The sequence below is a fragment of the Pinus tabuliformis genome, chromosome J (assembly GCF_031772625.1).
Source record: "Pinus tabuliformis cultivar Carrire ecotype Pingquan chromosome J, CPIR1, whole genome shotgun sequence".
NCBI classification, from domain to species: domain Eukaryota; kingdom Viridiplantae; phylum Streptophyta; class Pinopsida; order Pinales; family Pinaceae; genus Pinus; species Pinus tabuliformis.
In genome coordinates this window covers 641,298,155-641,320,780 of record NC_142295.1, presented here as the reverse complement: position 1 = coordinate 641,320,780, position 22,626 = coordinate 641,298,155, and the positions used below count along the sequence as shown (strand labels likewise).

Sequence of the window (22,626 nt, the reverse complement as noted above, 5' to 3'; positions counted from 1 at the left end):
CGAAACTATAATACCTATTATAAGAAACATACACCTTAAACTATATATAAAATAGTAAATTTTCAAGAAGAACTTACATTGCTTTAAACTTGACTAGGTAGTCATGGTGATACTCTTCTCGGCCTATTTTTGTTCTTGGCTTGTTCATTGGTATAACTTAACCCAACTAACTCAACATTTCAAGTAAAATCGGGCAGATGGCCTAGACCAGACCACATAGTAGTATACACAGGAAGTGTTGTTCCTGCTCTTTGAGCTATCTCTTGCAACAAATTTTTGTATACCCCCATTTCATCCTATTTAAGAGTCGGTTTCAACTTCTAGGCTAGACCATGTCTAATGAAATTTCCAAATTTCAACTTTTGGGCCAGGCCATGTCTAAACGGTTTAATTGTAAAAATACAAAATTGTATATATAGATAAAGGGAGAGCTATCATGTTGTTGAATTGCTTTCTACATTCATCAAGAAGATCAACAAAATGCTCCATGTCTTGAAATGTGAGAGGCCTTATAAGTCATAATGAGAAAATTTGACTGTGCAAGGAGTTAAGAGACTTGCAAAAGTGAAAGAATCTGTGAGCTAAAAAAGTTGGAAAAGGACTTGAAACCCACAATGTAAGATCACAAGAAAGCTATGAGATAGAAAGGCCTAAAATCTCTCCTCTATTGGATATTATACATTCGTCAAAAAAATGAGATAAAGATACTCATCAACTTGAAATAAGAGAGGGATAACATATATAAAAAATGAGACTATTTTAATTGTGCTAGTTCATAGAATCTTGTAGAAATGAAAGAATCTCTAATTGGAAAGTTATGAGGATGAAAGGACTCAAAACCTTCCTTGTGAAATCATAATAAATCTGCAAGGAAGGGGCTACAAGGCCTCCTCCATTTTTCGGCAACAATAAAGTTGTGGAACTTTACAATAATTTCAAGACCTGAAACACACACCTGAAAAAATCAGAGTTCCACAACAATAAAAATGCCACTGAACCACATAATTGAAATGTAAGAAATAATCACAACACTATTGTAAGAAAGAATAAACAAGTCGACCCTAAAATTCCAAGTTCTTTGTCCTTTGAGATTCTAACCCAACAACATAATTGTTGAGTTTTCATGTATGAATGTAAGTAATTGAACGAGTTAAGAGAAAAAGTTTTAAAGTAATGGTATTTTGTAATAAAAACATCTCTTTAACAGATATTATTTCTATTAGTTATGAGAATATGCATGTATTGTTTATTCTAAGCATTTAATCTAATTCTAGATCTGTAGACAAAGAAAGACAATTAACTATGAATAAAGAAAATCAATTTGAAATGTAATATTAAACACTTAAACCACAAGTTGAACACACTAGTATAACTAAGCTGTGAGCCTGAATACTTTAGTAACATGAAAATGTTAAATCACAAAAACACACTGTGTTATATACTAATGCTACATAAGCTAATGGTTTCACCATTAGGTTGTGTTGAAACCCCGAAAATCGGGTCTACAATAAGGGGGATACCCACTCGGTCCAGACCTTGAAAGCAGCTCCTTTTCCGTTTGGGATGGTGTGTTTGATTGGGGATAATGTGACTAGTTTCTCAATTTGTTTGTGATGAGGCTAAGGGTTGATGTTTCTTTTTCCAAAAGTTTCTGTTATGAAACCAGCTCAAGAAAAGATAGAAAAGATAGATCAACGCCTTAGTATTTAGCCTCTTCGAGGGGGCAACCTCCTTTACATTACATAAATGAACAATTCTTGGATGATACAAATGAAAAGACCTCCTTTCTATATATAGGAGTCTAAGGGGTCATTACATAATCAGAGCCGACATAACAATAATAATGTAAGGGCACAATAATAACAATAGTGGGCTTCTATGGGGCACATTAGTAACAATATGGGCACTACATGGGTACATTAATATAATAAGTGGGTTGTACTAATAACAATAAGGGGTTACACTAGTAGTATAGGGGCCTAACATGCCCCTCTCCTTCAAAAAGCATTGTCCTCAATGCTTGAGTAGTTCTTGATGCTTCTGTATAAAATTCTTGTCCTCCCATGTGGAATCTTCAGCGGGTAAGTTCTTCCACTTGATGAGATACTCTGAAATTGATCGATTTCGTAGCTGTCGGGATCTTGTTTCTGTGATTGCTCCAGGTTCCAATATGATTTTTCCTTCCTCTTCAATTTCTGGCAATATTGTTTGAATTGGGATCTTTTGCAACTTTTGAATAAGTGGCCATACTTCTTCGTCCTTCTTCCATTCATCCCTTGCTTCGTTTATCCAATCTGGTTGGATAATATAAATAGCACAAAACAATGCTTCCACATCCTCATCCTTGAAGAGTCTTCCCATTCGATAAGGTCGCCATTTTTTAAGTGCATGTAGTATTGCCAACATTTCCTTCTCAATAGCTTGCTTGAGATGTAGCAGTAAAAATACCCAATCACCTACATCAAAACATTTTCCACTACAATGTTTATCTACTTGTTGTTTCGTTTGATTTTGCAATGAAGTGGCGTTATCCTTTAAAATTTGGAGAACTTGTTGTTGATGCTCGATGTGATCTTTCACTGCTTGAACCTTTTTCTTCTTGATATTTCCTTCTATCTCTAGAGTTTGAGGAGTGGTAATTTTTTCCAATCCTTTACAAGATATGGTCGGATTCATTTCTTGATGCTCGATGTGATCTTTCACTTCTTGAACATTTTTCTTCTTGATATGTCTTTCTATCTTGATAGTTTGAGGAGTGGTAATTTCGAACAATGAATTACAAGATATGGTTGGATTCATTTCTTCTTTCTCGATGTGATCTTTCACTTCTTGCACATTTTTCTTCTTGATATGTCCTTCTATCTTGAGAGTTTGAGGAGTGGTAATTCTTGCCAATGCTTTACAAGATATGGTCTGATTCATTTCTTCTTTCGCTGCGGTGGGGTCCTGGCGTATATCTTCTTCTTTTGATGTTTCTTGATCCTTTTCTTCCTCCTCTTCATATTCTATGTAAAATAATTTCTTCTCATCACACTTATGACCTTTAGTGCATTTGATATCACAATTGTAAGAAAGCCCTTTTTCTCTTTTTTCTTCCAATTGTTGTGGTGTAACCCTTGTAGTTTGCGAAAGGCTAGGAGAAACAACACTTCCATCTTTATAGTTGTGAGGGGTACGCTTCCTGGTTTCCATAATTTTTCTTTCCACTATGTCACAAAGCCCTTTTACTCTGTCCAATTGTTGTGGTGTTGCTCTAAAGAAGGTGTTTCTCTTTGTATCCTCATAATGTGCTATCATTTCCTCCATGAAAATTGACCACGTAACAAGTTGTTTACGAGAACAAAGCCCTTCGTGCCATAAAAATTGATCTGGTTCTAAATATGAAGATGCAACACATACCTTTTGTAACAGTTGTACACCATGTAGATCAAAATATTGCTCCATCTGAAGTATCCAATTTACCGGATCCTTGCCATCAAACTTCCTCATCTTGCTTTTTCTTTATTTTAGGAGCTCGACCTTGAAACAACTATAACTCTGTACTTTCAGATCTTTAAGTTCTGAAATTGCAACCTATAGTAGCCCTCTGTGTCCTCTTTCCAATGCCACCAGTCTGATCCAAATTGGATTCTCTAAGAAAGAGTTATGCACAATCTCCCAAGATGACCTGATTATAGACCTTTCTAGAAGAGTGAATTTGTATGAAGTGCCACGTGTCACAGTTTTGAACTTTGGATCTGAAAATGATATACAAAAAACTACAGTCTGTCCTCTTTCTGTACCTTCTTACAAAATTTCAATCCGATCCCCAGAGAGAAAGTTATGACGATTTTCCCTAGGTCACCTGTTTTGAATGTAATTCAAGAGTCTGCAAAAGACCAACTTCCTCAGATCATATCTCCGCAAATATCGTGCGAAAAGCTCTAAAATTCAGACCCAAGGTTCAGCGCGATTTATTCTCAAATGGGTTCTTTTTTGCGACTTCTGAAACGTCACAGAAAACAAGTTATAGCGAAACTTCCATGATGACCTGTTTGGAGCAGCGAAACCCTAGAATCCAAAGCTCTGATACCAAATGTTATGAAACCAGCTCAAGAAAAGATAGAAAAGATAGATCAACGCCTTAGAATTCAGCCTCTTCGAGGGGAAACCTCCTTTACATTACATAAATGAACAATTCTTGGATGATACAAATGAAAAGACCTCCTTTCTATATATAGGAGTCTAAGGGGTCATTACATAATCAGAGCCGACATAACAATAATAATGTAAGGGCACAATAATAACAATAGTGGGCTTCTATGGGGCACATTAGTAACAATATGGGCACTACATGGGTACATTAATATAATAAGTGGGTTGTACTAATAACAATAAGGGGTTACACTAGTAGTATAGGGGCCTAACAGTTTCTAAATAAAATGCTTTTAATCTAATTCTAATCTAAAACATGCAATTTTATTCTAATGAACAGAAACATCTAATTCTAAACTATTCCGGGACTAACTCTTCACTTATGCGATCTAAAATAGTTTCTAACAACAATTGGTAATAAAGATCATTCAATTGCTACAAGAAAAGAATTCATTAAAAGTGAATTGTCTCGTATAAGAAATTAGCCGAAACAATTGTGAGAAACATATCGCATAATAAGTTATTCATACATTAAGCGTAAACAACATAGTCACCACTGTACAAAAGTGCCAAATGATAACTTAAACACTCAATCTTTCATATATAAACAACTGAACATAACATATTACTTGACACATAAGTAGAAATCATTAAGAGATAAAAGTACCATTAATAACAAGTCCTACCCATGACCTTCAGCAATATAGATTTATCTTCTCAGAATTCAACATCTCCTAAGAGTACAAAAGTGCATTCCAGTAGCAGACATTAAACATAGATATCAATAAATCTCGTTCCATTTATTCATCAAAACCTCCTCAAAGGGTGCAGAAGTGCATGTTCTGAAGAAATTTTTTTGACAAATTTCTGGACCTCTCTCTAAATGCATGAGAGGGGTTAAAATACTATTGACTAAAGAATAAAAATAGTTTATTACAAAAATATAGGAGGAGGTTTAAATGATCATCCTCATCCAAGGCAAAAATAAATAAAAAATGAAACTAAAACTATATCTGAAAAATTAACTATGCATCTGTTCTCTTTGATCGCAAGAATTCAACATCGGCTTCAGGAGCGTTGGTTGGCCAACCTTCGATTTTAGTTGTCCTGTGAAAACTGAACCAACAAGTGCTGGCACTATTTTTTTGGTGGAATTTGTAAGGCATTTCAGAGTCATGCATTGGCTGTGCGGTTTAGCCAAGTATTTCCAGTAAGAGTCGCAATTCAACTTAGTTAACTTCTTAATTGACTCTACCCTTTCTTTAGCTCTCTGTCTCTAGCTTCTCTGCAGTTGCTGTGCTTTTGGGAGAAATCCTGGAGCTGTTTCTGATATCAGGTTTCCTCTATGAAGATTTTCATTGACACAGTCAATTACATTGCTCGCTGTCGTCGTTGCTTCTTCTGCTGCCTGTTCTGCCTTTTTAATCCGTGCATCCCACTTGTTGAATAGCATCTCTTTATGGGATTCATTGATTTTGAGCAAGCTTGCTTTCTTGCCTTCCTCTGATTCTTGCCATTTCAAATAATCAAAAATTTTCTTATCAATCAAATCATAGTCGAGTCATAAATCCACGACTTGACTGGTAATTTTTTTGCTCATCTCACAATGGGAACTCCATTGCGATATTCTTTGGCAGAGTGCCTCTTGTTGTTGCAAGAGTTGGTCATTCAAGGCAAGGGTTTTTGAGACAAATTCTATGAGTTTGGGGTCATCTTGATGCATTTTTATCACGGCCTGTAATTGATGTTCCTTTTCGACCAAATTGCTTTGATACCCCAGCTGCATCTGTTGAAAGTCCTATTGTAGTTTTTCTAATTTCTCTTCTGCTTCCTGGTTAGTGCTAGCTTGAAGTAACTGTTGTTGCAAAACTAGGATTTTTTCCTCTCTATCCTTAAGCAATAGCTTTACCTTGAACGCTTTATCGATAGTAGCAAAAGCATAAGCTCCTGCGATTTGGGATAACTTAGTCAATTTTTCTGTAGGATCAGTGGTAGGGTCTCGCCAAAGGACATCTAGCTGCTATGCCTCAGGCGAGAGTACACTGTCTAATTTTTGTTTCTTTCTTTGTCTTCTTACCACTGCTTTGTGTTGTGGACTATAAAATACATCTAGAGGAGGGATCTCTTCTATCTTCAGCATGATTTCGGACGATGGGGCTATGGGAATATGCTCCTTTTCTGGAGCATTGCCAACTGTTTCAATGACCATTTCTGTAGCTCATTTCTCACTGGCTTTGGTGGCTGGATAAGGGAAGAGGGAACCTTCACCTGTGGTATTGAAAACACTTGTTGCTCTGGGCGCTCTTTAATTATGGTCACTCTTGGACCGTTTAGAGTGTTCTGGTGATTCTTTCCTAGACTTAGACCTAGACTTGTCTGTACCCGAGCTTCCACTTAAACTGATGCTGGGAGTTGGCTCCCTTATTGGTTCTAAGCGCAACTTATCCAAGGGGATGTTTGCTAATCTCCACTCTCTGTATAGTTTGAATTCCTGGAATTCCGCTGGGCCAAATTGAATTTGAGCCATATGCAAAATGTCTTTTAGTGTGCTCTTCTGCTGGAAGATGTCATCAAAGAGATCATCTTCTTTAGTGAATACCTTTATCTTGACAGCCGTAGTAAAATTCTTAATTACATCAAAGGGATCGAATTGTCTCCCTGGAAATTTAAATAGTCGTAGACTCAGCATGTTGTCTACTTCTCTGAAGGCATGACCTAAATCAAATAGTGAAAAGGCCCCATAAGCCACAGGGAATTGCAGCCAGATGGCCTTTTTCTTGTCTTTCAATTCTTTTCTCATTCCTCCGACCCCGCAGGTCTAGTAGGAAATTTCATGGGCCAATAACTTATCAGGAACGTACAAGGGTAGCACATGAGGGGAAGCAATGCTTCCAAATACTCTAATGTAAGTGAAAAACGCTTCTCCAAACCATCTTCTGACAGGGAGAATATCAACTTCAGCTTCGGGGGAAAATCTTGGGGCGTCTTTATTGTACAACATTCTGTGAAGAGGTAACATAACTCCATGACAAATTCTATAAAAATATGGGATAAACTTGGAATCCCACAATTCCTTATGATAGGCGTGAATAGGCAAGAGATTCTGTATAGTCCACTTCCAACCCATTAGAGGAAATCTAGAAATAGAACAGATTGCATCCATAACATAAGCAACTAAAAGGAAAGGAGGATAAATCCTCTGAGAGGGAGTTCTTTTAGACTAGTAATTCCAAATGGAAGAGGCTAAGTTATCAGACAATATCTGGGCGTGTTAGTGGTCGCATCTAATAGGGGTAGCCACTCGGATGAAAACTTGTTGATATTAGGCCTTCGAAATAGCCTACATAGCATTGCAGTAGCAAAACAATATGGAGAGGAGAGGGAACCAGTATTGTACATACCATATTTGTCCCTTTTTAATGGTTCTTCCTTTACTAACCATCTTTTGGTAAATTCTGCCAAATCTTCATTTTCTTTGGTGAATTTCTCCACGAATTGCTTGTTGTAGCTAGCCTGTGGCTCTAGTAAATGATACATAAGTCTTAAATCATGTGCGGTAAGTGACCAAATAAGGTCCTGGTCTTGAGACTTGAATTGCTTGTCTATTATATCAGCGTCGTCTGACCGTGTCTGTATAGGGAAGTATCTTAGGCCTTGCTGCTATGAGGTGCAGGAATGAGCATGCAAGTTCAGTAAGTGATGCTTCGGATGACCCGCGTGCATCGGCTATAACTATAACTTCCATAACTCTAGGGTTTTCTTATTTTAGTAGGATGTACATGCCTTCCCAAGTGGATATGCCAGATTCACTGGTATATGCAGTGTCTGTGAATAAGGGCATCATCTCCGTTTTCTCAGTAACTGGTGCTTTTCCCTTCTTTCCCATTACGTTCTGCACACTGGTCTGTATATTATTCCACTTGCCACTCCTAGAAATTCACAAGTAAGGAACGATAATGGTAAGTGATAAGGTGATGGGAAAGCTCTTTAATTTTGAAATCATATCACATATATCACCCTACATGAAACAACCTTTCAATCAGATCTAAATCTTTTCTCATAAATGACCATCAATAAACCACTAGGTTGACATTAATTCCCATAACTCGGTATCAGATTACGAGAAATATTTTATTGAACAATGAGCCTTGTTGATCTGCAATAGAGTGATTTTGTGATTTGCTTCGCAATATCGCATATTTCAATATCACTAACCCTTTTCATTAACAATCATTCGTTTCATTATGCGACTGCGAGATGCGATTTGCGAGCTGCTTTATCGCATATCGCAAGGTCAGGATATTTTATCTTAAGTGGTGGTTGTGACATATGAAATATGTGATATGCGATACATTTGTAAGGTGGGCAATCTCGCATCATCGCATTTTCACAATTCTGAAAGTTTGTTTATATGATATCCTCCTTTACCCTTTTGCGATGCAATTTTTATTGTTAAGAGAACAATTTTATTTGAAACTTATCATAATACTTAAGATTTTAGGTTTGTGGATGTTTTCCTAAGCTTATGATAGTGTGTTTTATTCCAAGGGAAACATAGGTGCTAGGCTTTTTTTGTTTTTAGAAGGGTCCCCATTTATTTAGCGTTATTACTAATACTAAATAAAAAGGGGGGTTGTTGCTGGCCACAACAATTGGCGATTCATTAGGAAGAACTAGTTATCTTTGATTATCTTTTGAATTTTCTAAAACTTCCAAAACAGAAACGTTTTCTAGAAAATCAAACTTTATTATAGAAATATAAAGTGCATCATGCTCGTAGCCATTAACAATAGTTTGTTTCTTCATTGCAAATTCTGATTATTTTCTTCCCAAAGCTACTCATTGCATAAACATCCGTCGCTACTTGGCTTTATAAAGATAAAAACAAAAGAATTCTCTGTAGATCAGTTTTAAGTATGCTCATTTGTCGTAGGTAGAGCCTCTGTTGCCAGCAGGCATTCATAGCCTTGACAGGGTTACCAGTTACCCAGCAATGATCTTGTATCCTACTTCGAGAAGTATACAATTTTCAAAGATAAATCCATATTCACACTTATTCTTTCATTTTCTTTTAATTCTTAAAGAAAAATGTCTTGGTTGGGTGGCCAAATTTTGACAGTGCCATTCACTTGATTTATAACTTTGCTGAACAAGTTGGCTCATGATGAGACCCCTTATCTTTTGATTGCAACAATATTGAGTCATTGCCATGTTTTGGTATGCAGTTTTGGCAATGTCAGCTAGTTATAATCTCTATGATCATGATAAGTCGACTCATGATGAGACCTCTTATTCTTTAAGTCTATAGTGCATCATTGGATTATTCTTTGAAACTTGTAATTGCCTAGGTGGGGAGGAAGTCATTGGTTCCTTAAGAATAGCTCTGGACGACAATTATAAAGTTTTTGAAGACAGGTTTTCTACAGAGAACTTTTGTTTCATTATTGATGCTTTTTGTGACTAATATAAAACAAATTCCCACTAAAGGTTGTTTTTATCAAAATTCATAAGGCTGAAACTAGTAAAATTTTTAGGCTTGTAGCATTTGACTATATGTTTCCATAATAATGATTAATTTTCAAAATCAGATCTATTTATACAAGCTAAAAACAAAATTTAAAAGAAACACTAATCTTTTTCAAGAAATCCAAAGGTAACCATTTACAATCTGTTTTATTATCAAAATAAAGCTATAAACAATAATTTACAAAAATAGAAGAGGTCATCTTCTATGGAAAGTATTTTTTAAAGATCTGCCCATTAACAAGTAAAGACGAGCTCTTTTCCCTGCTAAATCTTGCAACATGAAAGTTGATGGACCTATAATTTCAACAATCTGGAATGGTCCAAGCCACATTCGTTGGAATTTAGAATGTTTTCCTTTTTCTTCGTGAGCCTTATCTCATTTCAATACTAAATCTCCAATTTGAAAATCCTTTCTAGATACCATGTTTGAATCTAAGGAAGCCTTTACTAATGCTTGGTGATGAACATGTGTAATTTTAGCCTGTTCTAGTTGCTCTTATAGCTTAAGGATCTGTAGTTGTCTTAGTTGTAAAGATGAAGATGGTGTTTCCTCAATAAATTGAACTAAGGCCAAAGAAGAAATTGCTAGATGAGTTGGGAGAACTACTTCTTTCCCATAAACCAAATTAAGGGAGAGGTGCCAATGGAAGCCTTTTGAGTTATTCGGCCTGCCAAAAGAGCATACATCAAAGATTTGTGCCAATTTTTATGATTCTGATCAATAGTTCGCTTAATGATTCTGATTAGGTTTTTATTTGTTGATTCAGCCAACCCATTCCCTTGTGAGTAATTATTGCCAGAATATTTAAGCTTAAAACCACTTTTAAGTGTAAATTCAGCCATAGAATTGCCATAAAAATATGATGCATTATCAAACATTAAAGCAGAAGGTAAGCCAAACCTAGTAATTATGAACTGATTTATGAAATCGATGATATGTTCAGCATTATCTGTCTTGAGAGGAACTGCTTCTACCCATTTAGTAAAATAATCTGTAGCTGTAAGGATGTACCTATTCTGTTTAGAAGAGTGAGGAATGATCTCACCTATTATATCCAATCCCCATTGATCAAATGGTTGATCGATATTGACTAGTTGCAATGGCAATGATGGTTTCTTCTATCTTCCAGGAATGGTTTAACAAACTTGACATTTCCTTACATAGCTATGTGCATCTTTAAATAGTGTAGGCCAGTAGTATCCTGCATGCAAATTTTTGTGAGTTGTTGCATCTCCTACATAATGTCCACTTGCTGGTCCATCATGGAGTTCCTGCAACACTTTTTCAGCTTCAGATTTCTCAAGACATCGAAGAAGAATAGAATCATAATTCATCCTAAAAAGCACATCATTTACGAGTTGATACTGCTTGGCTTTCAATCTTAAGGCTCTTTTCTTTGTATAATTCATATTTGAAGGAGCATATCCATTTTTTAGATAAAACATGATATCAGCATATCTCGATTCAATATCATTTAGGCTTACCTCATACATTTGTACCTCTTGATTAGGAGATGGTATTTCAGAAATAAGCGATGCTCCAGCCAACATCTTGCAAAAGCCTTGACCTTTTACAATATTTGCTGGCTTGATCTCAGCGTCGTATTCTTGTAGTGCAGTAACCCAATTTTCTTTCTTTTCACCCACATATTTCTACACCAAGAGATTTCTTACCACTGGAAACGTACTATTATCTTTGTATGGGTCTTAAGAAGAAAGGGTCTAAAGTATTTGGTCGCTTTGAAAATAGAATAAGTTTTTTTCTTAACATCTAAATATTCAACCCCTTTCTTCTTTGAACTAAAGAAGGAAATTGGGGCTTTCGCTTTGTCTTGATTAGCTTGCGTGAGTATTGCAGCATATGACTTCTCAGAGGCAAATGTATACAAAATGAAAGGATCAGAAAAATTTGGAGTTGCTAGGGATGGGGCATTAATAATCGCTTGCTTAATCAAATTGAACGCTTCATATTCTGCCTGACCCCATTTGAAAAGTGAGTTTTTCTTGATCATTGCTTGTAATGGTGACACAATTCTTGAGAAGTCTGGGACAAATATTTTAACAAAATTAATTTGGCCAAGGAAGGATTGCATTGCTTTCTTATTATGTGGTAAGGATATTTCAGAAATTTCCTTAATCCTATCTGGATCAATATGGATTCCAGATTTAGACACTATAAATCCAAGAAGTTTTCCTTCACTTAATGCAAAAAAGGACTTTTTTGGATTAAGTGAAATCCCATACCTTTGACAATGTTGGAAGATCTGTTTTAAGTCTCTAAGGTGATTACCACGTTTCTTAGAATATACTGTTATGTCATCCAAATAAATCACCACTGATTTGTTTACTAATCCCTTGAATGCAATATCCATGGCCCTTTGAAATGTGGTGCCAGTGTTAATAAGCCCAAAAGGAATCTTCTGATATTCACAAGTACCCCATTTGGTTCTGAATGTGGTTTTTAGCTAATCATCTGGATGAACCAAAACTTGGTTGTTGCCGGAGAAACCATCTAAAAAGGACATAAATTCTGATCCCGCAACTGCTTGCAATATTTGTTCCATAGGAGGTAAGGGAAAATTATCCTTTTGGCAAGCTTTGTTAAGATTTTGAAAGTCAATATGAATTTGAATGTCTCTATTTTTCTTTCTGACTAGAACCATGTTGGAAACCCACCTAGAATGTTGAACGGGAAAAATAATTTTGGCTTTCAACAATTTATTGAGATCAGAGTTAATTTTACTTTCCAGATTAGGATGGAGCTTCCTCAGCTTTTGCTGGACAGGTTTTTCATTAGCTATCATCGGGATAGTATGTTGAATGATTGAAGTGTCGTAATCTTAAGGTCATCGTAATTCTAGGCAAAGACACTTTTATACTGTTTCAGGAGTCGAACAAATGCTAATTTTTCTTCTGGGGCTAGGCCAAGACCTAAGTTGATATTCTGTGGCTTAGTGTTTGTTCCTAGATTTACTAATTCATAGTTCAGAGTTGAACTCTGAAGTTTTGAATTGGTAGACCTTTTGAATCTGTCTTTCAAATCGTATAGGTCTTCCAACTTGACTACAGATTTTGGTATGGCATTATTAGTGCTCTCTTGTTTTAACTACTCGTCATGTTGGTCTTCATTTATCTGATTAGTGTAAGATTCTTCTGATGTCGGGAAACTTACAATATCAGGATCATCATTAAAAATTCTCTAGTTGGTAACATTATCAGGGATGGAGGGCCTAAAGATCAATTTGATTGAGAATATAATAGAGTTCAGGCTTCTGTGATCCATATCAAGTTAAGAAAGATTCTTTGGCGAAAATCACATGGAATATCATTTGTCGACGCGTTTCGAACCAACCAGTGTGGTTCATCGTCAGGACAAGTTGAAGAAACAGATCAAGCTCATCATGTTAAATAGTCTAATCGGAGCCTCCAACAGCTATCTTTTCTAACGGCTAGTTTGACTCAAGGACAGAGGTCAAAATTATTATATTCGTTTAATTTTGTTTAAAGACATAATTATTAAAAATTATTAATAATTTAACGGAAAGTTAGTTGAATAAATGGCCTTATAGAATACCTAAAAATTAATATAGAAAATAATAATTTTATTTAAATTTTATTAATATAAAAATAATAATAATAATTTTATTTAAATTTTATTAATAGATAAAAGGTAATTAAGTTCAAAAATCAAGGCTAACTATCATAAGTTAAGGGAAATTAGTTAAATACATGACCTTATGAAAAAGGTAAATGCTTCAATAGAATAATATTAATTAAAAGAATCATTAAAAATTATAAGTTGATTAATAATTTAAAGGGCAGCTAGTTAAATAAATGACCTAAAATAATAATTTTAATTAAATTTCATTAATAAATAAAAGGAAATTAGGTTAGAAATCAAAGTTAATTACCATAAGTTAATAGGAAAAAGACCTTATGAAAAGGTAATTGCCTCAATAAAATAAAAAGAATAAATAAAATAATATTATTTAGAAGAATCCTTAAAGAATGTATGCTAATTACTACAAAAAGGTAAAAAAGGACCCAAAATTAGTTAAAAATAAAAGGAACAAAAATAGTTATAAGAAGGACCTCAAAATAAGAAGGCCTTGAAATATCAGAAGAAATAGAAAGAAAGGAGAAAACAAAAATAGAAATCACACTAAAATTAAAATAAATAAAATAAATTAGTTAAATAAAAATAAATAGATTAAAAAATAAATAGATAAAAAATAAAAATAAATAAATAAAATTTTAATATATAAATAAAAATAATTATATATATATAAAAAATAGATCAAAATAAATAAAATAATAGTAAAAAAAAAAAAAAAAAAAAAAAAAAAAAAAAACCAAAGAGGATGAAAAACGACTAGGACGAGAGGGCAGGGACCCAACACCTACTGACTTTCCAACCATCGTCTCTATTGAGATTGCTTGGTCTCTTTTCAATCTCAAGCGCTTCCCTGAATTTTCGATGATGGAAATGCGAAACCTTAGCAATAACACTGGCCTCTTCAATACAAACATGATGATTGGTTTTCTCAGCATGTTCAGCCAACGCGGAAGATTTTCTATATTAATTTTTAGGTATTCTATAAGGCCATTTATTCAACTAACTTTCCGTTAAATTATTAATAATTATTAATAATTATGTCTTTAAACAAAATTAAACGAATATAATAATTTTGACCTCTGTCCTTGAGTCAAACTAGCCGTTAGAAAAGATAGTTGTTGGAGGCTCCGATTAGACTATTTAACATGATGAGCTTGATCTGTTTCTTCAACTTGACCTGACGATGAACCACACTGGTTGGTTCGAAACGCGTCGACAAATGATATTCCATGTGATTTTCGCCGAAGAATCTTTATTAACTTGATTGAGAATATGTCTGGGCTAAAGTCTTATGAGGGAATGAGCTTGGAAGCTACATTAGCCAGGAGGTCAGCATTAACATTTTGGAGTATGGGAATGGATGAAATATTGAATGCTATAAAATGTTCAGTTAGGTCTTGTACTAAAGATTGATAATTCTTTAAATTACCTAATAGACAATGTACAGTTTTTCGTACCTATCTAATAACAATCTCGAAATCTCCAAAGACTTGCAGATATTTGACATCTACTCCAATTGATTTGTACAGCCCTTGCACTAAAGCTTCATATTCTGCAGTTTTGTTTGTGCAATTGAACTCGAGTCTGCAGGTTAGCATGGTTTTATTTTCTTTTGGACTGACTAATACACATCCTGCTCCTGCTCCATCATTAGACTTAAAACCGTTAAAAAATAATTTCCAAAACAAAGAGTTATTTACAGGACTATCTACAAAATTAACGCATTTAGAACTATTTGTCTAAGAAAATTTTTCTAGTTGAGACAAGACAAAATGTTCTAAATAAGGTGAAGTATGAGCATTAAAATTTCCTAAGAAAGAGTCAACAGAATAGTTGCCAATTATATTATTGCAGTATGCTATAGGTTCATTTTCTCCTTCCAGTTCTGTCACTATGTATCTTTGATGTCCTTCTCGCTCAACCTTTATCTGATTTGGTTTACCATTGTAAGGGAGCCACATCTGTGACCAGTCAGTCGCAAGGTATCCATGAAGTTTTTCAGACCAATCCCTGCTAAGAATTAAACCATAGAATTCAGGAATGCCTGCTACTAAAATATCAATAACTTGGCATACCTTTGGATTCGATGAGAGCCTTATGGTCACTTGATTTAGTTCACCAATTACTTCAACCAGTGATCGGTCCAGCTAAACTCTGCGTACTGCAAATTTTTGAGTTTGGACATTTAACTTTGCACAAATTATTTTAGGCAAAATATTAGATGAAGCTCCTAAATCTACCAAACGATTATGCAAGTTTTTATTGAAAATTTCGTAAGTAAGAAGGAATGGAGGAGTATGGGATTTTGACCTACCTCAAATTAAAGCAATATCATTTGAGTCAACTTTATTTTCCATATTAGTTGGAGGTCTTCCCATCTCATGAGAAGCTTGTGAGATTACAACAATAGGAAGAGGTGAAACGGGTATTGCATGTAACTCTTTCAAAAGTAATTTCTATTGATGTTTTAATTTTCTCAATTCATGAAAAGTAATGTTAGCCCTAGTCTTCTTCATGTCTTCAGTGATATTATACTCCATCTCATTAGAAACAATCAGTGTTTTAGATGGAGTTTATGAATCGGATTGGACTCGGCTTGTTTGAGTCACTTTTGGTGATGATTTCTTACCTGCGACTTTATCCTTGGATATCGAGCTTACGTTCTTCTGTTTAGAACTAGGCTGTGGAGGATCAAATTGATTTCTACTTTTGGTATTGACTGGTGATGCCTAGTGATCCTCTTCATTTGGAAGAATGAAGTCCCACATTCCCTGTAGTTCTACAACTTCATCTTCATCAATAAATTCTTCATTGGAAACTTCCTCTTCTTCTCCTTCTGATTCTGCATTCGTTATAGCATTAGGAGGCTTTGAATCAGTTGAATGATTTTTTCTATAAGGCTTGTAGGGTTTCTTAGAAGAATTCTTTGCTACTTGTCTTTTAATGTCAACCATTTCGTTAGACATGGTTTTTAAAACTTTTTGCAATCCTTCTAAATCAAATGGGTCCTTAGATTGTTTTTTCTTAGGGTCATCTTTAAAAGTAACCTTCTTAGATTTTCTTTCCTCAACAACATTTTTCTTTTCTAAAGCTAAGATATGCTTTTCTACCGCTATCACTTCCTTCATGTTGTCGGATAATGTTGTCTTGGCAGCCCCATCAAAAAATATTGCTATGTTCAATGGTAGAGCAAATATGTACCATTCACTTCGAACTTCTTCGCTAGGCTTGAAAGCAGTTGGGATTTTATTCAAAAGCTTGTTGAAACGCGAGTTAAAATATTTGATAGGTTCTCTTGATTAAGTCTTAAGATTCAATAGATCATTGATCAATATTGTCATAGATCTATCATCACCGAATTTTGTCAAGAATTGTTCTTGGAAAATGTTCCAACTAGTAATAGACCCTAATGGTAATGAAAAATACCAAGATCCGGCTCCTGCTTGTAAAGTATAAGGAAAAAGTCTAACAACAACATCTTCATTTGTAACCCCATTTAAATTTATCGATAACATAAAGTTATTTGTGTTCTTCTACTAGCATGCCTGCCTCAAGATTAAACTTAGGGAGCCATTTTTCAGGATGGGTTGGTAATTGACTCAAGGGCGCAGGCATTGAGACTGCCCTTTGATTGTTCCATGGGTTTTGAGCCATCGTTGAACTACTAACAGAGGAAAGTGCAGACGAAGTTCCTTGTGGATGAGAAGAAGTGAATATTACAGTTCCAGATGGTTGAGAAGCAGATGTTGAAGTTCCATTACCCTGTTGTACAACAATTTGGAGTGGGGGAGTGAATGGTTGACTTCGCAATGGAGAAGATGAAATGGATTATGATGATGAAAGAGTCTCACTATTAGACCCTTGAGGTGTCTTCCTTGCTCTTTTCCTTTTAGGCAGAGGTAATTCAGTTGGTTCGATACCAAACTTTTCACTCTGTAGTCTGGTAAGAGGATGAGAAGGATTGTATTACGAGGTCACACTACCTCGAGATAATTCATATTTTTGTGGTGATATATAAAATCCTTGAAGTTTATGGATCAAAGACTCAACTTCAGGAGGTTCGATAGTAGATCTATTTGAAATATTCGGGTTTATGGTAGTGGTTGTTGTTTTCTCAACTTCTCGCTTAGGATTTAAAAACTTGGAATGCGATGGAGAAGTTTGGGGAGATGTTGAGGGAAATTTACTCTCAGAATGGTATTTCGATTTAGATTTACTAGCCATTCACAGTTCGGGCCCTCCTTCTAGTGCCAAATATGTTGAAGCCCCAAAAATTAGGTCTACAACAAGAGGGATACCCACCCGGTCCAGACCTTGAAAGCAGCTCCTTTTCCGTTCGGGATGGTGGGTCCGACTGGGGATAATGGGACTAGTTTCCCAATTTTTTTATGATGAAGCTAAGGGTTGATGTTTCCTTTTCTAAAATTTTCTAAACAAAATTATTTTAATCTAATTCTAATCTAAAACATGCAATTTTATTCTAATGAACAAAAACATCTAATTCTAAACTATCCTGGGACTAACTCTTCACTTATGCGATCTAAAATAGTTTCTAACAGCAATTGGTAATAAATATCATTCAATTGCTACAAGAAAAGAATTCATTAAAAGTGAATTGTCTCGTATAAGAAATTAGCCAAAACAATTGTGAGAAACATATTGCATAATAAGTTATTCATACATTAAGCATAAACAGAATAGTCACCACCGTACAAAAGTGCCAAATGATAACTTAAACATTCAAGCTTTCATATATAAACAACTGAACATAACATATTACTTGACACATAAGTAGAAATCATTAAGAGATAAAAGTACCATTGATAACAAGTCCTACTCATGAGCTTCAACAATATAGATTTATCTTCTCAGAATTCAACATCTACTAAGAGTACAAAAGTGCATTTCAGTAGCAGACATTAAACACAGATATCAATAAATCTTGTTCCATTCATTCATCAAAACCTCCTTAGAGGGTGCAGAAGTGCATGTTCTGAAGAAATGCTTTTGAAAAAATTCTGAACCCCTCTCTAAATGCATGAGAGGGGTTAAAATACTACTAACTAAAGACTAAAAATAGTTTATTACAAAAATATAGGAGGAGGTTTAAATGACCATCCTCATCCAAGGCAAAAATAAATAAAAATTGAAACTAAAACTGTATATGAAAAATTAACTATGCATCTGTTCTCTTTGATTGCAAGCATTCAACATCAACTTTAGGAGCATCAGTTGGTCGACCTCTTATTTTAGTTGTCTTATGAAAACAAAATCGGCAAGCGCTGGCGCTATCTTTTCGGCAGAATTTTAAGGCATTTCAGAGTCATGCATTGACTGTGCGATTTAACCAAGTATTGCCAGTAAGAGTCCCAATTCAACTTAGTTAACTTCTTAATTGACTCTGCCCTTACTTCAACTCTCTGTCTCCAGCTTGTCTGCAGTTGCTGTGCTTTTGGGAGAAATTCTGGAGCGGTTTTTGATATTAGGTTTGCTCTATGCAGATTTTCATTGACACAATCAATGACATTGCTCGTTGTCATCGCTACTTCTTCCGCTGCTTGTTCTGCCTTTTTAATCTGTGCATCCCACTTGTTGAACAAAATCTCTTTATGGGATTCATTGATTCTGAGCAAGCCCGCTTTCTTGCCTTCCTCTGATTCCTACCATTTCAAATAATCAGAAATTTTCTTATCAATCAAATCATAGCCGAGTCATAAATCCATGAATTGACTGGTAATTTTGTCTCTCATCTTGCAATGGGAACTCCATTGCGATATTCTTTGGCAGAGTTCCTCTTGCTGTTGCAAGAGTTGGTCATTCAAGGCAAGGGTTTCTGAGACAAATTCTGTGAGTTTGGGGTCATCTTGATGCATTTTTATCATGGCCTATAATTGATGTTCCTTTTTGGCCAAATTGCTTTGATATCCCAGCTGCATTTGTTGAAAGTCCTATTGTAGTTTTTCTAATTTCTCTTCAGCTTCCTGGTTAGCGCTAGCCTACTATAACTGTTGTTGCAAAACTAGGATTTTTTCCTCCCTATCCTTAAGCAATAGTTGTACCTCTGTATTAGAAATTTTTGTGCCTTACAGCATTGAGCGTGAAATGTCCATAATCTAAGGGATCCAAAGTCCCTAAACATGTTGTTCCTACCCCTAGAGGAACAAGGCTAACTAACCACAGCAATTCACAAAAGTTATCCACCTGAAACCACTCAAAAACTAGTCAATTCAGGATCATGTCAACTGCTCCACTGAGCATCTGCACTGAATGTCAACTGCTCCACTGTCTACCTGCGTTGAATGTCAACTCCAACAAAGGCTACCTGCGCTGAGCAAGTTTGGACAAGTGGCAAGCTCATTCCTCAATGTGTCAATGCCCAAGAAGCTTCCAAAATGACACTTGCCTCAGGGAATTCGACTGGTGATGAGTAAGAGGTTCCAAATCTCCAAGTGGAAGCAAGAACCTCCAAGTGGACTCAAGAACTGAGAGAGGGAGAGGACACTAGTTAGATCTCAAGCTGACTCATCCTCTCTCCAAAATAACTATATATAGATCTCTCCTCCATGAAATCTAGAGGCTGGAATTTTGTTATTGCAAAGAATTGCTATTGGTTTGAGACTGGAAACATTGGGTGCTTAATGCTTTGAAGGGAGCTGAAGAAGGAATTCCATTCTGCTGGGAAGGAGATGCTGGATTGGAGCCCTTTGGGTTGTATTTCTTCCTGAACCTTGTTATCAATCAATAAAGCTATCTTGGTTTTCTCCTATATACTGGTGTATTTGTATGATTGCATTAGTGTATTTGATTTACTTCTAATCCTGAATCATTTATGAATATGGATATTTGCCTTTGTGTTGTGTTCTTCTCTTGTCGCAAGTAGCTGTTCTCTTGTCACAGGTAGCTGTTCTCTTGTGATCTCGTGGAAATCAAGTAGATGTTCTCTTGAGCAAGCGAGGAGGCAAGTAGCTGTGAACATCCAAAGAGAAGAGGATCTAGATTGAGGGACAAACGGAAGACAACGGTGAGTCTATCGATCTCCCCTCTTTCACATTTCATAAAGGAAGAAACCATAATAGTTGTATCTGTTTGTTGCTAAGGCACTGTCACACCTTAGGTGGATAGGATCGTCCTGCATAGGCATTTTTCCCCACAACAAATTGGCGACTCCGCTGGGGAGAATTTGTTTATTCATTTCATTTGTGTTTCTGTCATTTGTTTACTTCATAGACTTGACAGCAACTATCGAACTGCATCTTTCCCAGATGCAAAGTAGAAAGTTGTTGCTTTGATCCAGTTGTTGGACTTGTCTATGATCTGAACAATGGATCCAAAAATGATTTGATGATCCTTTGTGATAGTCTTTAGTACCCTCTCAAAGCATCCCTCTGTTTATACCTTGCTTGTGTTTCTGATTTGGCCTGAAACAGTTGATTTTTGAGCATTTTATGACCCAGAACCCAAGGGAAACGAGAGTTTCTCCTTCAGCGCAGACACTGTGAAGGCAGTCTGCATTTCAACGCAGGTCCCGTGAAGGCTACCTGCGTTGAATGTCAACTCCACCGTGTTGGACTTGCGCTGAACCAGTTTAGCCTTGTGCAGCTGGGGTTCTCTGCTGTCTGTTGCCCTGTTTTGATCTCTGGTTTTTGCAGCCTTTAACCAGCATAGGTACCAGTCTGATAGCTCCTTTTCTTTGCTTAGATTCCGCCTCCTTTTGTACAAAAAGACTGTGAATGTTTTTATGTGTTTGTGGCGTCATTTATAGTTCTCCTTTGCATGAGTAAAGTAGTCATCCTGTAGCCTTTGATTCAGATCTGATTGATTGTGATCTTAGAAGAGAGTTCATTGGCTGTTTGCAGATTTATTATAGATTTACTTTTGCTTATTGGTTTGAATTTGTCTCTTTTGAAGTGTCAAAACAAGTCTTTATTTCGAAAATCGTTAAGTAGTGTGATCTCTTCTACCCTCTCTGATTTCGAAAAAGTGAACTTGTTTGTATTGATCATTTAAAAGCAAATTCAAAGTTGTACAAAAAGCTTTCTTTGTAGGCATTAATACTAAGAAAGTGGAAAACAAACACCTACATTGTGCATTTTGCATTTGATAGTTTGCATGTTGGATTTAGGAAAAGTGCATTAGAGTGTGCTGATTGCTCTTTGAGAAAAGATAGTGTCTTTATTTTCCCTTAGTAGCTAGGATTTTCAAAGTTGAAAAGATAATAAAGCTTGCTTATCATCTTTAGACTGCATTTAGGAATTTGTATCATACATCTCGTGGTGAACCTTGAAAGGCAAACTTTAAAAATATCAACCTAAAATAAACTGAATGAACCTAACAACGCTTTGTAACATAACGCACAACATAGAGGTCTAGGCTAGAGACGTGTTCCGGCGTCGTTAAGCCTAGTGACTGTCGATCTCGTGGAAGGTGGGTGATTCCTCCTGAGGGACGATAGCGCTAGTATGGATTGTGCTCCCACGTACCGTTGCGTATATATTGGGAGACCCCTATAGGCATATATATTTTATCCTTAGGAAGCCGTGTTGGCCGCCCTACTGATCGCAATGCAGTGAACACAGCATTCACGAAGATCGACCGCCCGTACCTTAAAAAGTATTCTGTGGTTTTGCAAAAAGTTTGGCACACCCTCTGCCTAGAACTCCAGAGCAGTTTCTTTTGGCCTTTTTCAGACTCTATAACAGAAAAAGTCCATCCGAGCATTTGTCACTTCGGGCTCGTTAAAACAACGAAGGAGACTAGAGTCATATTTAGCTTTTTCTCGACTCTTTAAAACTGAAAAAGCAAGTTGTGTCTAAAGCGTTGTTAAAATTTATTTTAAACGGAACAATCACCCTTTTAATTCCTGCGTTGATCTTTAGGTTGAAAAGATAGAGCACACCAACCAAGGAATTCCTCTTGGTGGAAATCCTAGTCCCTTCTCCTCTTGGGGAGATGTTGGTGCGCCCCACATGGCCACATTGTCGCTTCCAGGACTGACAATTGGCCTACCAGTCTGGCTCTTTTCAACCAATGTCGTTCAGAATACCACCATTCCTGAACAGTCGAGTCAACAGTTAGATCAGACAAGAGTTGCCTCCCAGCCTTCCACTTCATCTTCCTACCCTCCTTCCTCTTCGCTTGACAGAACTGGTCGAACAAAAAACCGGGTTCCTAAGGAGAAGAAGGAGAAGAAGAAGAAAGAAAAGAAGAAGAAGGAGCCTAAGGCGATTGGGGGCAAACAAGTGTCATCTAACAAAAATCCACACACAGAACTCGTAAGGCCTAAATTGCCATGCGTCATATGCCAGGGAGACCACTTCCATAGAGATTCTCCTTGTATCCCCCGGATACTA

General features: G+C 36.1%; 1 pseudogene; it reads right to left on the bottom strand.

The window, feature by feature from the left end:
• Positions 1 to 22,626, bottom strand: part of LOC149228559 (uncharacterized) — a 169,056-nt pseudogene that overhangs the window by 1,238 nt on the left and 145,192 nt on the right.